Source organism: Argopecten irradians, chromosome 10, assembly GCF_041381155.1.
Source record: "Argopecten irradians isolate NY chromosome 10, Ai_NY, whole genome shotgun sequence".
Taxonomy (NCBI): domain Eukaryota; kingdom Metazoa; phylum Mollusca; class Bivalvia; order Pectinida; family Pectinidae; genus Argopecten; species Argopecten irradians.
The window spans coordinates 3,069,892-3,084,428 of NC_091143.1; the positions used below are offsets into that span (position 1 = coordinate 3,069,892).

The 14,537-nt window shown below is 37.2% G+C and overlaps 1 long non-coding RNA gene across 1 annotated transcript; it reads left to right on the forward strand.

Annotated features, from left to right (window-relative positions):
- Positions 1–12,009: 12,009 nt before the first annotated feature.
- On the forward strand, positions 12,010–13,341 carry LOC138332506 (uncharacterized). Its single transcript, XR_011209837.1, has 3 exons — positions 12,010–12,241; positions 12,920–13,081; positions 13,267–13,341. It is a non-coding gene; the product is annotated as an uncharacterized lncRNA (long non-coding RNA).
- The last annotated feature ends 1,196 nt before the right edge of the window (positions 13,342–14,537 follow it).

Consider the following 14,537-nt stretch of genomic DNA (forward strand, 5'->3'; position numbering starts at 1 on the left):
CAAAAGGGGAAATAGAGGTAAATCCTAAAAATCGCTACTTGTCCTATAGTTTCTGCATGGATTCTACCACCAAATTTGGCCAGAAAACATTTTTGGGGTTAACAGAATTCGTATAAAATTTGGCTTTGACTCCCTGGAGCAGAAAAAGTGGGGCCCAATTAGGGGAATTAGAGGTAAATATTCAAATTCCTTCAGAAAAGAAACAATGAACTTTTATTCAGAACAATAATTGGCATTACAAACCAGGTGAGCGATACAGGCCCTCTGGGCCTCTTGTTGCAATTTAAACAAACACGCATGCACCGCGTCCATGTAATAATTAATTGATACTGTTTTCTTGTGTTATTTTTATATTATACTGTTGCAAAATCATAAGATTGAAACCGTCATCACGAAACAGAATTTAAAATGCGATGCTTATTTTGATTACATGTAGTTTCACACTCATTTCTAAATGTAAAAAAATCCAGAAAAATAATAAAACAATTACAGTATTTTTGATTTCGGTCAATACATGGTTATTATCGACCACAGAATAAAATATCGACCTCGGACCCTACGTCCTCTGTCAATATTTTTTCTTTGGTCGATATACGATTAAATAAGTTGTACATTTATAAATTGACAAAGTGTACAATACCATTTACTCCTTAAGTAGTTGTACATTTTATAAATTGACAAAGTGTACATGACCATTTACGGTGGGCAGCGGCAAGGGTATCAGGCTGAGAGTTATTTGGGAGAATCTGGTGAATGGGGAAATGTTAAATTCAGTCTAGACCTTTGGTTCAGCTTTGATTACTTTTGCAGCGATAACGTGACAAACAATAAAACGCAGAACCACACGCCCTCGTTGTTTTCTATATACAGACAATTAATATCTTGCTGAAGTCCATGTTTTCAAGACAACTGTTCTATGTTGCATTTGTTATGTTTATAGATAAAATTTGAAGACCACATGACTGTATTACTGACTTCATTTACAGGGAATGACGAACTGATGATTAGTCTGTGTTTTATTGTTTGTCACGGTTATCGCTGCAAAAGTATCAAATGAACCAAGTCAACTGGATTCTGCAATAACTCACGCCGATACCTTTTCATGTACACTTTGTCAATTTATAAATGTACAACTACATTTATAAATGCTTTGGGTCTATTTTCATCAAAAATGTTTTATTTGAACAAATTGAACAAATTTTAAAGTGAAATAATTTGTTTATTGTTAAACATATCCGAAAAGATTACTTTTATTTTGCATGGTCAATGTCTTATGCAAATTTGTTTGATTGTATTACGATAAATTTCTGAATTGAACCATCATATGAACTTTTACTAAAACCAATAGTCCTTCAAATGCTTTGAGAGAGTGAACTCTATTTCTTTTATCTCTTTCAAATCGCTGTTACTTGTATATCCAGAAATGACAATCATGTCAAACGTTAAACTATTTAATGATATGCATGTGTATATTAATTAAATGATAAAATCCCATTTTCATCTTTTCTTGTGGTTCGTTATATGAAAGCTATGATATGGTTCAGTGTTTCGATCACCACCTAATCCCAGGACAATTTTTACTGGGAATTGTTTAGAATAACTGATAAAATACCCAATGTTATCATTGAATCATTTCGGGTGCCTTTAAGATGGCTCTGGTGGTTTTTCCATAACCTATGATACATGGGTCGATTCTACGAATTTCAAAGCCGTTAAGCTGGATACATCAATGTAGTCCTGGTGTAAAGAGGATACTTTCAAAGTTCGATAAATTACAATTTCATCTTGGCAATCCAAAACCGTTTGCTAACGAAGGAATATCGCTAATGCCTAGAACCATGTAATGGTAATTGAAGTCGATAAAAAAAGCATTCAACCAAAATTGGCTACATATTGTCTGGAGATGTATTATATATAAAGTGTCGTTATCATTATTACAGTATATATACATGACAAATAAGACAATAACAAGCATATAGGTGTTTTCAGTTTATCGATGTTAATCATGTATGCAAATTAATGACAAATACAATATATACTTAGTGATGTAATGGTCGATCATAACTGAACGACACTTACTAATATGCATTATACATGTAGGGTTAAATAAAACGGGTGTGTGATGGTCGTTATCAGGGCAGTGGTACAGAGAAGCATGTATCATGCACGAGGATTGTTTTTTCTTCAAATTGATAATACACATTTCACGTCAGTTGTTTTAAGTAGCATTATATCTACGAGACTATGTGTCACCTCATATGTATAGACTGATGAATTATATATCATTGTAAAAAAATATATACGGATTCTGAAGTCGTTTGGCTAGCATTGCCATTAGCTTGAGTGTTAATGCGACAATGGAACCGTTTCTGGCAGAATTTCTGGCATAATACATTTTATGTAATGTCGTCCTCAATACAGTTATGATATGCATCATGCAGGGGGGGGGGGGGGGTGACTATATTGTTTGTCCCCGTCTGTCTGTCAATCTGTATGTATATATATCAACAATGACATACAACATCTATTTATCTATATATCTAAATATTTTTTAAAAATACTTAAACTTTATGACTAAAACCAACCACCTGTTTATAAAAAGCCATAAGGAACACGCAGTAGAATGAAATATTCAACTCACATATTACAGGTAGATCGTACGATCTTTAATGTCAGTATCATACTCATCGGAGACAAAGGTGACATTATCGTTGATACTCATGTTTTTGTTGGAGACAAACGTAAAATTAAGTCTTTAGACTCTTAACAATGTGGCAAGTGGTCATCACTAAAATCCAGAAACGAAAAATACAAAAGATAAAAAGAATAACTTACGCTTGACCGTGATCTAGCTCTTAGCTTTGACACAAAGCCTGTGTGAACCAGCTATTTAAACGCAAAATCGTTTAGATATTCATTGCTATAGACATTAGAAAAAATAATAACACAGCTATAAATGTGGTGACAGAAATATGTTCCAAAATTGTTGCGCCTTTATTTCCTGAAATGTACATTTTCTGCACATTTGTTATCCAACTTACAAGCTACCCAACATTTACGAGTGTTATACAGTAATACCTTAGTTTAGCCACGATACACTCAAACACTTTAACAACGTACTGTACTTCTGTCCAAATCTGTCCAAATGCACCAAAGAAGCGATTTATAGGCATGTAAAAATATCACTATATTTAGTGTGGAAGGATGTCTAAACGTTGACGACACGAACGCCACAATCGCCGGAAGTCGTTATTGGTACTTACCGCCTTACCGCTTTCATGACTCCTGTTAAGGATTTCATTATTTCTAGTACTCTATTTATTTACTAGTAACACCGGTATATCATTTATTTACTAGTAACACCGGTGTATCATTTATTTACTAGTAACACCGGTATATCATTTATTTACTAGTAACACCGGTATATCATTTATTTACTAGTAACACCGGTATATCATTTATTTACTAGTAACACCGGTATATCATTTATTTACTAGTAACACCGGTATATCATTTATTTACTAGTAACACCGGTATATCATTTATTTACTAGTAACACCGGTATTCATTTATTACTAGTAACACCGGTAATATCATTTATTTACTAGTAACACCGGTATTTCATTTATTTACTAGTATAACACCGGTATATCTGCAAGAATTACTTTGTTTTGTAAAAAAAAAGTCCATTTAATAGAAGTATGACCATTCATCGTATTCATTGTATTTCTGTTATACAATAATGATAAATATTGTTTAGCGTCAGCTGTTGCGGGATAATTACAAAAAGGAGAGACAAATTCAAAACACAATTTAGTTATATATACAATGATACACAGAGAAAGTTTACAATATTTAAATGATTGGTGGTGGTACAAGAATTACAAATTACACTGTATAATCCTTAACTTTCCTAGTTTCAAATTAAGAGGTATTCACAAATCCACAAAGCCATACGAATGCCCACAGAATCCATAAAATATGTGGTAATCATCCACAGCTGAAGTCACTGTGGTTCTCCATTTAAAACATAAAATGGCTCTGTTCCATAAACTAATTATTCATAAATTGAATTACAGTTCTGATTAGTCTTTGCACGACTGGAATATACATGTATATACATGTAGCTAAACCATAATTCAAGAATATTGGATAAATTTCTTGCTTCTAGGAATATCGAACTAAAACCAAATAATAATTATCCTTGGGCGGGGGATATACAAATAGGTTCCGTCCGTCCGTCCGTCCGTACGAATGGTTTCCGGAGCATAACTCTAAAACCAGTAGAGATATTTCCACGAAACTTCATAGACACATTGGTCTTATGGTCTAGTAGTGCCTTTTGCTATTTTTAGGTTTTCATTTTTTGCATTTTTTTCCGTAAACCATGGAAACATTGCTGAAAATATCATATTTTTGTACCAGGTTCGTTCCGGAGCATAACTCTAAAACCAGAAGAGATATTTCCACGAAACTTCATAGACACATTGGTCTTATGATCTAGTAGTGCCTTTTGCTATTTTAAGGTTTTCACTTTTTGTACTTTTTTTCTGTAACCATGGAAACATTGCTGAAAATGGCAGATTTTTGTGTAAGAATCGTTTCCGGAGCACAACTCTAAAACCAGCAGAGATATTTCCATGAAATTTCATAGACACATTGTTCTTATGGTCTAGTAGTGCCTTTTGCTATTTTTAGCTTTTCATTTTTGCACTTTTTCCGTAACCATGGAAACATTGCTGAAAATATCATATTTATGTACCAGGTTCGTTTCCGCAGCATAACTGGAAAACGGTTGAGATATATGCACGGAACTCCAAAGGCACATTAGTCTTATGGTCTAGAAGTGCCTTTTGCTATTTTAAGGTTTTCACTTTTTGTCCTTTTTTTCTGTAACCATGGAAACATTGCTGAAAATGGCAGATTTTTTGTGTAAGAATCGTTTCCGGAGCACAACTCTAAAACCAGCAGAGATATTTACATGAAACTTCATAGACACATTTTATGTAGGACTTCTAATTTTGAATTTTGTATTATGCTTTACTTTTTATTTAGTATGCATGCAGTAAAACTCAGATATATAAAACTCAATTACTATGAACATTCACTTAATTCCTATGTAACTCGTCGCTGTTTAAAACAAATCAAAAATCGCACTGTTAGCTGCTGAACTTTGTTATTCTCTGGTATTTTTCAAAGAAGCAAATGTTTTCAAAGTTGGTTTCACTTTGTTAAAAAACCATAAAATATGTTTTGTATATATTCTTCAATTGCAGTTGGGTTTTACAATACTTTCCCTATACTCTTACTAGCATATAAAATTAATGCATTAATTGATTTAGCTCTCTATTGGCGGGGGAGCTGAATGACTATGTCCTTGTTTTTTCTTTGTTTTCAGAGAAATATTGCCAGCAATATTAGTGATTATTATTTTACCGTCTAGCACAGTTGCAGTTAACTCGTGCACTGTCAGTAGACGATAACGCGACCATGTTATGGAAATCAGCATTTTATTTATTTTGCTGAAATTGTTCAGAAGGTGATGATAAGTGTAGTATTAACAGTAAGCCAACATTTGGGACTCTATACAATAATGAATATCGTTTGACATTCCATTTTCAAAAGTCAAGAGCCATTTCAGAAAGGTAGTGGGTCTTTATAATACTCCACAGCAGCTTCTACTTGGTAGTGGTATTTTATTAACTACCTTTTTACGGACAAAATTAAACAAATTAAAATTATTTTGAATAGATTAACCACTACACTAGCATCTTACTTACAATAATAGAAAATGTATACAATAAATAAAACGCAATTCATGAGAAGGTATACCAGGGGAGACAGTCATACTATTATGTGAACAAAATGTACATATACTATATTGAGCAATATAACCGCATTAAGGTAAAAGGGTTTGGAAATTCAATGCATAGAAAGTTACTGATGAAGCTTGGATAGCGGTGTTGAATATGTAATCGAAATCTTTATGATCTGTGACGGTTTATCTCGTGTTAGAACCAATAGTAGCTCTTCTCATGAAAATTTCATTTGTGGGTGGTGACATGTTAACGATCCGACTTACATTGACAAAGTTTTTTCCCCAAATCAATCCTTTGACTGCTTAATTTCAGCTGTACAACATTCGTAGCATAGTAGAGATTCAATCAAACGATTCAACATCAACCGTAACTTCAACCGCAACAGGAATGAAAATAATCTTCTTGAATTTATTTATTATAACTGTTGCTATGGTAAATTGCAAACGCAACTCCTTCTACAGAGCATTGCGTGTAGGACCGGCGAACCACACATCGTATACTCTAAGTTCTAACACTAGAATCCCTAATCATGGAGTGTGCGCCACGCAGTGTAATACTGAGGAATGTCTGTCTTTTTCGTACACGGAGGCCACCAAGAGATGCGAGACCTACTCACGGTTAATCGTCCAGGAGAAAGATTCTGATATAGCCATGTCACAAATGTTCTTCTCCAAAAGTAAGTACCGCTTTCAATATGTTGCCAAGATACATGTTTATTGTGCTGATATATAATCTCGTATAAATTCTTCGGAATGTTTCGTTGCCTATCTAAGTGATGTATGGTAATGTAAAATATTATGCTTATAAAATGATGGCTACTAAAGGAAGAAAAAAAACCGGTCGTAATAAAGGCTTCGTGTACATTTTTTTGATAATAAAAAAGACGTTTCTTAAAATGTACATCTGCATTTGTACCACAGAGTACGTTTATAGATATTCATTAAGTACGTTTGTTTTAACTGCATGAACCATCTTCATAACCTTGTGCTTTTATGCCCGCATAAAAATATGGACGCGAGTTAATCGGATGTCACAATGCAGTAGGATATCGCTTCTGTTTTATGTCACAAAGTTCATGGATGATCAGGAGAAGAACTTAAGTTTTTTTTATCTTTTATTTATACTTCTGTTTCAATAACCAAAACTTCAATGTCAGCCACAGGCAACTGTTCAGATATCGACACGGCATCTCCATCCGCAACTCATACAACTCAACAAGAGGACGGACGAAGTCTCACTCTGTTTTGTGATATGGACACTGAGGATGGTCCGTGGTCTGTAAGTATATTTTGTGATGTGGACACTGAGAATGGTCCGTAAATTGTCAGTATGTTTTTGTGATGTGGACACGGAGGGTGGTCCGTGGACTGTAAGTATGTTTTGTGATATAGACACTGAGGATGGTCCGTGGACTGTAAGTATGTTTGTGATGTGGACACTGAGGATGGTCCGTGGTCTGTATGTATGTTTTGTGATATGGACACGGAGGGTGGTCCATGGACTTTAGGTATGTTTTTCGTGATGTTGACACTGAGGATGGTCCGTGGACTGTAAGTATGTTTTGATATGGACAATGAGGATGGTCCGTGGAATGTAAGTATGTTTTGAGATATGGACACTGAGGGTGGTCCGTGGACTGTAAGTATGTTTTGTGATATAGACACTGAGGATGGTCCGTGGTCTGTAAGTCTATTTTGTGATGTGGATACTGAGAATGGTCCGTAAATTGTCAGTATGTTTTGTGATGTGGACACTGAGGGTGGTCCGTGGTCTGTAAGTATATTTTGTGATGTGGACACTGAGAATGGTCCGTAAATTGTCAGTATGTTTTGTGATGTGGACACGGAGGGTGGTCCGTGGACGGTAAGTATGTTTTGTGATATAGACACTGAGGATGGTCCGTGGACTGTAAGTATGTTTTGTGATGTGGACACTGAGGATGGTCGGTGGTCTGTATGTATGTTTTGTGGTATGGACACGGAGGGTGGTCCATGGACTTTAAGTATGTTTCGTGATGTTGACACTGAGGATGGTCCGTGGACTGTAAGTATGTTTTGATATCGACAATGAGGATGGTCCGTGGTCTGTAAGTATGTTTTGTGATATTGACACCGAGGATGGTCCGTGGACTATAAGTATGTTTTGTGATATGGACACTGAGGATGGTCCGTGGACTGTAAGTATGTTTTGTAATATGGACACTGAGGATGGTCCGTGGACTGTAAGTATGTTTTGTGATATGGACAGTGAGGATGGTACGTGGACTGTAAGTATGTTTTGTAATGTTGATACTGAGGATGGTCCGTGTATTGTAAGTATGTTTTGTGATATGGACAGTGAGGATGGTCCGTGGAATGTAAGTATGTTTTGTGATGTGGACACTGAGGATGGTCCGTGGACTGTAAGTATGATTTGTGATGTGGACACTGAGGATGGTCCGTGGACTGTAAGTATGTTTAGTGATGTGGACACTGAGGATGGTCCGTGGACTGTAAATATGTTTTGTGATATAGACACTGAGGATGGTCCGTGGTCTGTAAGTATATTTTGTGATGTGGACACTGAGAATGGTCCGTAAATTGTCAGTATGTTTTGTGATGTGGACACTAAGGGTGGTCCGTGGTCTGTAAGTATATTTTGTGATGTGGACACTGAGAATGGTCCGTAAATTGTCAGTATGTTTTGTGATGTGGACACGGAGGGTGGTCCGTGGACTGTAAGTATGTTTTGTGATATAGACACTGAGGATGGTCCGTGGACTGTAAGTATGTTTTGTGATGTGGACACTGTGGATGGTCCGTGGTCTGTATGTATGTTTTGTGATATGGACACGGAGGGTGGTCCATGGACTTTAAGTATGTTTCGTGATGTTGACACTGAGGATGGTCCGTGGACTGTAAGTATGTTTTGATATGGACAATGAGGATGGTCCGTGGAATGTAAGTATGTTTTTGTGATATGGACACTGAGGATGGTCCGTGGACTGTAAATATGTTTTTTGTGATATGGACACCGAGGATGGTCCGTGGTCTGTAAGTATATTTTGTGATGTGGACACTGAGAATGGTCCGTAAATTGTCAGTATGTTTTGTGATGTGGACACGGAGGGTGGTCCGTGGACTGTAAGTATGTTTTGTGATATAGACACTGAGGATGGTCCGTGGACTGTAAGTATGTTTTGTGATGTGGACACTGAGGATGGTCCGTGGTCTGTATGTATGTTTTGTGATATGGACACGGAGGGTGGTCCATGGACTTTAGGTATGTTTCGTGATGTTGACACTGAGGATGGTCCGTGGACTGTAAGTATGTTTTGATATGGACAATGAGGATGGTCCGTGGAATGTAAGTATGTTTTGAGATATGGACACTGAGGGTGGTCCGTGGACTTTAAGTATGTTTTGTGATATAGACACTGAGGATGGTCCGTGGTCTGTAAGTCTATTTTGTGATGTGGATACTGAGAATGGTCCGTAAATTGTCAGTATGTTTTGTGATGTGGACACTGAGGGTGGTCCGTGGTCTGTAAGTATATTTTGTGATGTGGACACTGAGAATGGTCCGTAAATTGTCAGTATGTTTTTGTGATGTGGACACGGAGGGTGGTCCGTGGACGGTAAGTATGTTTTGTGATATAGACACTGAGGATGGTCCGTGGACTGTAAGTATGTTTTGTGATGTGGACACTGAGGATGGTCGGTGGTCTGTATGTATGTTTTGTGGTATGGACACGGAGGGTGGTCCATGGACTTTAAGTATGTTTCGTGATGTTGACACTGAGGATGGTCCGTGGACTGTAAGTATGTTTTGATATCGACAATGAGGATGGTCCGTGGTCTGTAAGTATGTTTTGTGATATAGACACTGAGGGTGGTCCGTGGTCTGTAAGTATATTTTTGTGATGTGGACACTGAGAATGGTCCGTAAATTGTCAGTATGTTTTGTGATGTGGACACGGAGGGTGGTCCGTGGACGGTAAGTATGTTTTGTGATATAGACACTGAGGATGGTCCGTGGACTGTAAGTATGTTTTGTGATATGGACACTGAGGATGGTCCGTGGACTGTAAGTATGTTTTGTGATATGGACACTGAGGATGGTCCGTGGACTGTAAGTATGTTTTGTGATATGGACACTGAGGATGGTCCGTGGACTGTAAGTATGTTTTGTAATGTTGATACTGAGGATGGTCCGTGTATTGTAAGTATGTTTTGTGATATGGACAGTGAGGATGGTCCGTGGAATGTAAGTATGTTTTGTGATGTGGACACTGAGGATGGTCCGTGGACTGTAAGTATGATTTGTGATGTGGACACTGAGGATGGTCCGTGGACTGTAAGTATGTTTAGTGATGTGGACACTGAGGATGGTCCGTGGACTGTAAGTATGTTTTGTGATATGGACACTGAGTATCGTCCGTGGACTGTATGTTTTGTGATATAGACACAGAGGGTGGTCCGTGGACTGTAAATATGTTTTGTGATATAGACACTGAGGATGGTCCGTGGTCTGTAAGTATATTTTGTGATGTGGACACTGAGAATGGTCCGTAACTGTAAGTATGTTTTGTGATATGGACACTGAGGATGGTCCGTGGTCTGTAAGTATGTTTTGTGATATGGACACTGAGGATGGTCCGTGGACTGTAAGTATGTTTTGTGATATGGACACTGAGGATGGTCCGTGGACTGTAAGTATGTTTTGTGATATAGACACTGAGGATGGTCCGTGGACTGTAAGTATGTTTTGTGATGTGGACACTGAGGATGGTCCGTGGTCTGTATGTATGTTTTGTGATATGGACACGGAGGGTGGTCCATGGACTTTAAGTATGTTTGTGATGTTGACACTGAGGATGGTCCGTGGACTGTAAGTATGTTTTGATATGGACAATGAGGATGGTCCGTGGAATGTAAGTATGTTTTGTGATATGGACACTGAGGATGGTCCGTGGACTGTAAATATGTTTTGTGATATGGACACCGAGGATGGTCCGTGGACTATAAGTATGTTTTGTGATATGGACACTGAGGATGGTCCGTGGACTGTAAGTATGTTTTGTAATATGGACAGTGAGGATGGTCCGTGGACTTATGGTGGCATATTTCTGCCATCGTGTATTTAGTCAAGTAGTGTTTGTATATGACAGTGAGTTATACCGACTGTTGATATTATGCGAAGTCGACTTACAAAATGTTTGGAAAGACACTTATTCCGGATTGATACTTTTGTAATAGCTGGGCATGTCGTGGACTGTAAGTATGTTTGTGATTTAGTCGGAACTCACTTCCGTGGACTGTAAGTAGTTTGTGAATAGACACTGAGTATCGTCCGTGTGTACTGTAAGATGTTTTGTGATATGGACACTGAGGATGGTCCGTGGACTTAAGCATGTTTTGTGATATGGACACTGAGGATGGTCCGTGGACTGTAAGTATGTTTTGTGATATGGACACTGAGGATGGTCCGTGGACTGTAAGTATGTTTTGTGATATGGACACTGAGGATGGTCCGTGGACTGTAAGTATGTTTTGTGATATGGACACTGAGGATGGTCCGTGGACTGTAAGTATGTTTTGTGATATGGACACTGAGGATGGTCCGTGGACTGTAAGTATGTTTTGTGATATGGACACTGAGGATGGTCCGTGGACTGTAAGTATGTTTTGTGATATAGACACTGAGGATGGTCCGTGGACTGTAAGTATGTTTTGTGATATGGACACTGAGGATGGTCCGTGGGCTGTACGTATGTTTTGTGATATGGACACTGAGGATGGTCCGTGGACTGTAAGTATGTTTTGTGATATGGACACTGAGGATGGTCCGTGGACTGTAAGTATGTTTTGTGATATGGACACTGAGGATGGTCCGTGGACTGTAAGTATGTTTTGTGATATGGACACTGAGGATGGTCCGTGGACTGTAAGTATGTTTTGTGATATGGACACTGAGGATGGTCCGTGGACTGTAAGTATGTTTTGTGATATGGACACTGAGGATGGTCCGTGGACTGTAAGTATGTTTTGTGATATGGACAGTGAGTTTTCAAAGTTCTTTCTATTTATTCGTGGAGACTTTCTCTAATGTTATTTCACTGCAAAAATTCGAAAGTGAATTGTCCTTGATACGTTTTACTTATCCTTTTGTTATTACGTCAACTATTGTTCTAATATATTTTAACATTTCTCTAACAAAAACCCGTTATGAAACAATTAGCGCAAATTTATATGGTCATAGTTATCATACCACTATGGAGTCTACCGCCAAGCATTCTTATGTAACCAAAAATACAGATAAGTTAAAATCAATAAAATAATATTTATTACAGGTGATACAAAGACAAACAAATGGAAACTTCTTCCGCAACTGGACTGAGTACAAGCATGGTTTTGGGAATATACAGGCAAATTTTTGGATCGGTAGGTCTTTGAGAGACACATTCATTCTATTGACTTGAAGAGTATATAAAATATCAGTGAATCCAATAAATCTGTTAATCGATCGCATTTTTAATAATTCATGTCATCCTAACTATGTAACTGAACCATTTGTAACACACATTTTAAATCGTTCATTCCTTATAATAGGTAGTTCGAGACTGATGTATATATAAACCACACATTTTAGCTCGTGTTCAAGTCTAATTTGTTGACCTGGTTTTGCTATCAATATTTTACGTCATCATACATTTTGACACATTTTACTGTATTAACATTAAAATATTTCCATAATCCTCTAAACAAGCCTATTACAAGAAATGGTTAAGAGTGGCTAGAAGTTTAGAATTTATGCTACATCATCAATGCATTTAAGTATAGATGTCACTATTTTTAAATTTTATCGGGGTATGAAAAAAAATTGTTTGCAAACTGTGTAAATCGGACTCAGAATCGGAAAGTCGCGCCATTCTCGGATTTATTTTCATAGTGGTATGCAAAAAAAAAAAAATATAGGCCAATCAGAAATCCAGATTTGGTATGAAAACAAAGAAAAATTAATTATATTCATATACATGTGGATAATATGTTATGGACGCCTCTGGCTAATGTAAAACGGACACAGTGTCAAAGATAAATGTATTTTTGTTACTATTTTAGGAAATGACAATCTGCACCTCCTGACTAAAACTCCGAAAATCCTTCGCATGGACATAGAGGCTTCGAATGGTAATACAGCGTCCGTCCAGTACTCCACATTCCAAGTGGCCAATGAAGATGATAAATACAGACTTCTCGTCCAGGGGTACTCTGGTAACCTTGGTAAGTGGCAGATTAATTCCATAGAAACCCGAATTTACGAAAATACATATTTATGTATCCATATATAGATATATTATATAGGCATACTCGAGCTAGGTGTGACGCATGTGTCCTCTATTGCTATTTCGTTTTACGAAGAACATATTGATATGAACCTGAGAGAATACATTGACACAATGTTTTAGATAATGCCATGGACCACCACAGCGGCAAAGCCTTCAGTACTTTCGACCGTGACAACGATGGGTATGCGGGTAACTCGACCTTAACGGAGCAAGGTACTGGCGGTACTTCTCAGGACACCTGGTCAAATCCAGGATGATGATTAGATAGACAGAAAGTCTGAAATCAAAACTGGTGTCTTCATTTTCATCACAAAGCTAAATATTGTTTTTTTTTTCAACATTTCTCGCGGTAGTCGAACTGTAAAACTGTAAGTCTTGTATCCAAACTGTGATACCGTGTCGAAATTAGATTCTGCTATGAATCGCTAGTAGTTCAAGATCACTAGAAAAGTAGTAAAATTCTGCTTCTGCTTTGCGATCAGCATAAAGAGAGTGTGACGACTGGTTCGCCGTTTCTTGCGGTATGCTTCAGTGAAGTAGTACAATAAAATGGACAAGAGTTTCCGCTATAGCAACAAGACACATTCACAATATGCACAAACATACTGCATACGTGGGGGTGCTTCTATATATGAGCCTGTCTGTTAATAGGACATCAAGTCTAAGCAACTTCATTAAGACTTATCGGTGGATTTTCGCCAATTTATGAAATAAGTATAGAGTTTTCTAACTTACTTTACAGACGGAATGCGACGTAGTTCCGTCGTCGTTCAAACTTTAATCATAATTTCAACGACTTTACATTAGGAAAAACACATTTTGTATACTTTAATTATTTCTGTTTTCAAATATTTATGAAAGTAGCAATTTTCAAGAACATTAATTGTGTAATGTTAATGATAAGTCTATTTTGGTCTGTAAGCCATGAACTGTACACCATTACCATTCCGATCATCACGTTTTGTCAGTAGCTTTTTGACGGCTTTTTAATTGATAGGTACCAAAGATATCGTGTTTGCTGGCTTAATAACATTTCTCACAAACCACAATGTCACTGATATAGCACGAGCAATTCGTAGTGAGAAAGTGTGGTTTGTCAGTAGAACCGGACCGGAAGTGATGTAGTACACAAGCGTCTGTGAAATATTTTTGTTTTGAGTTTCTGTTAAGTACCGTACGTAAGTGAGTGAATTGTTATCAATTTTGCAAGACCAAGTTATTTATTAGATTTAGTTTTTTTTTCTCATAAATATGTTGCAAATTGTGTGGAAACTAGGGATGATAAAGGCGATTTCTTCTTATCCGGATGTGGTTGATTTATCACGTACATTTGTTAATGTTCATGTATAAGTTACATGTAGAGACAACTATTTTGGGATTGTCATTACTAG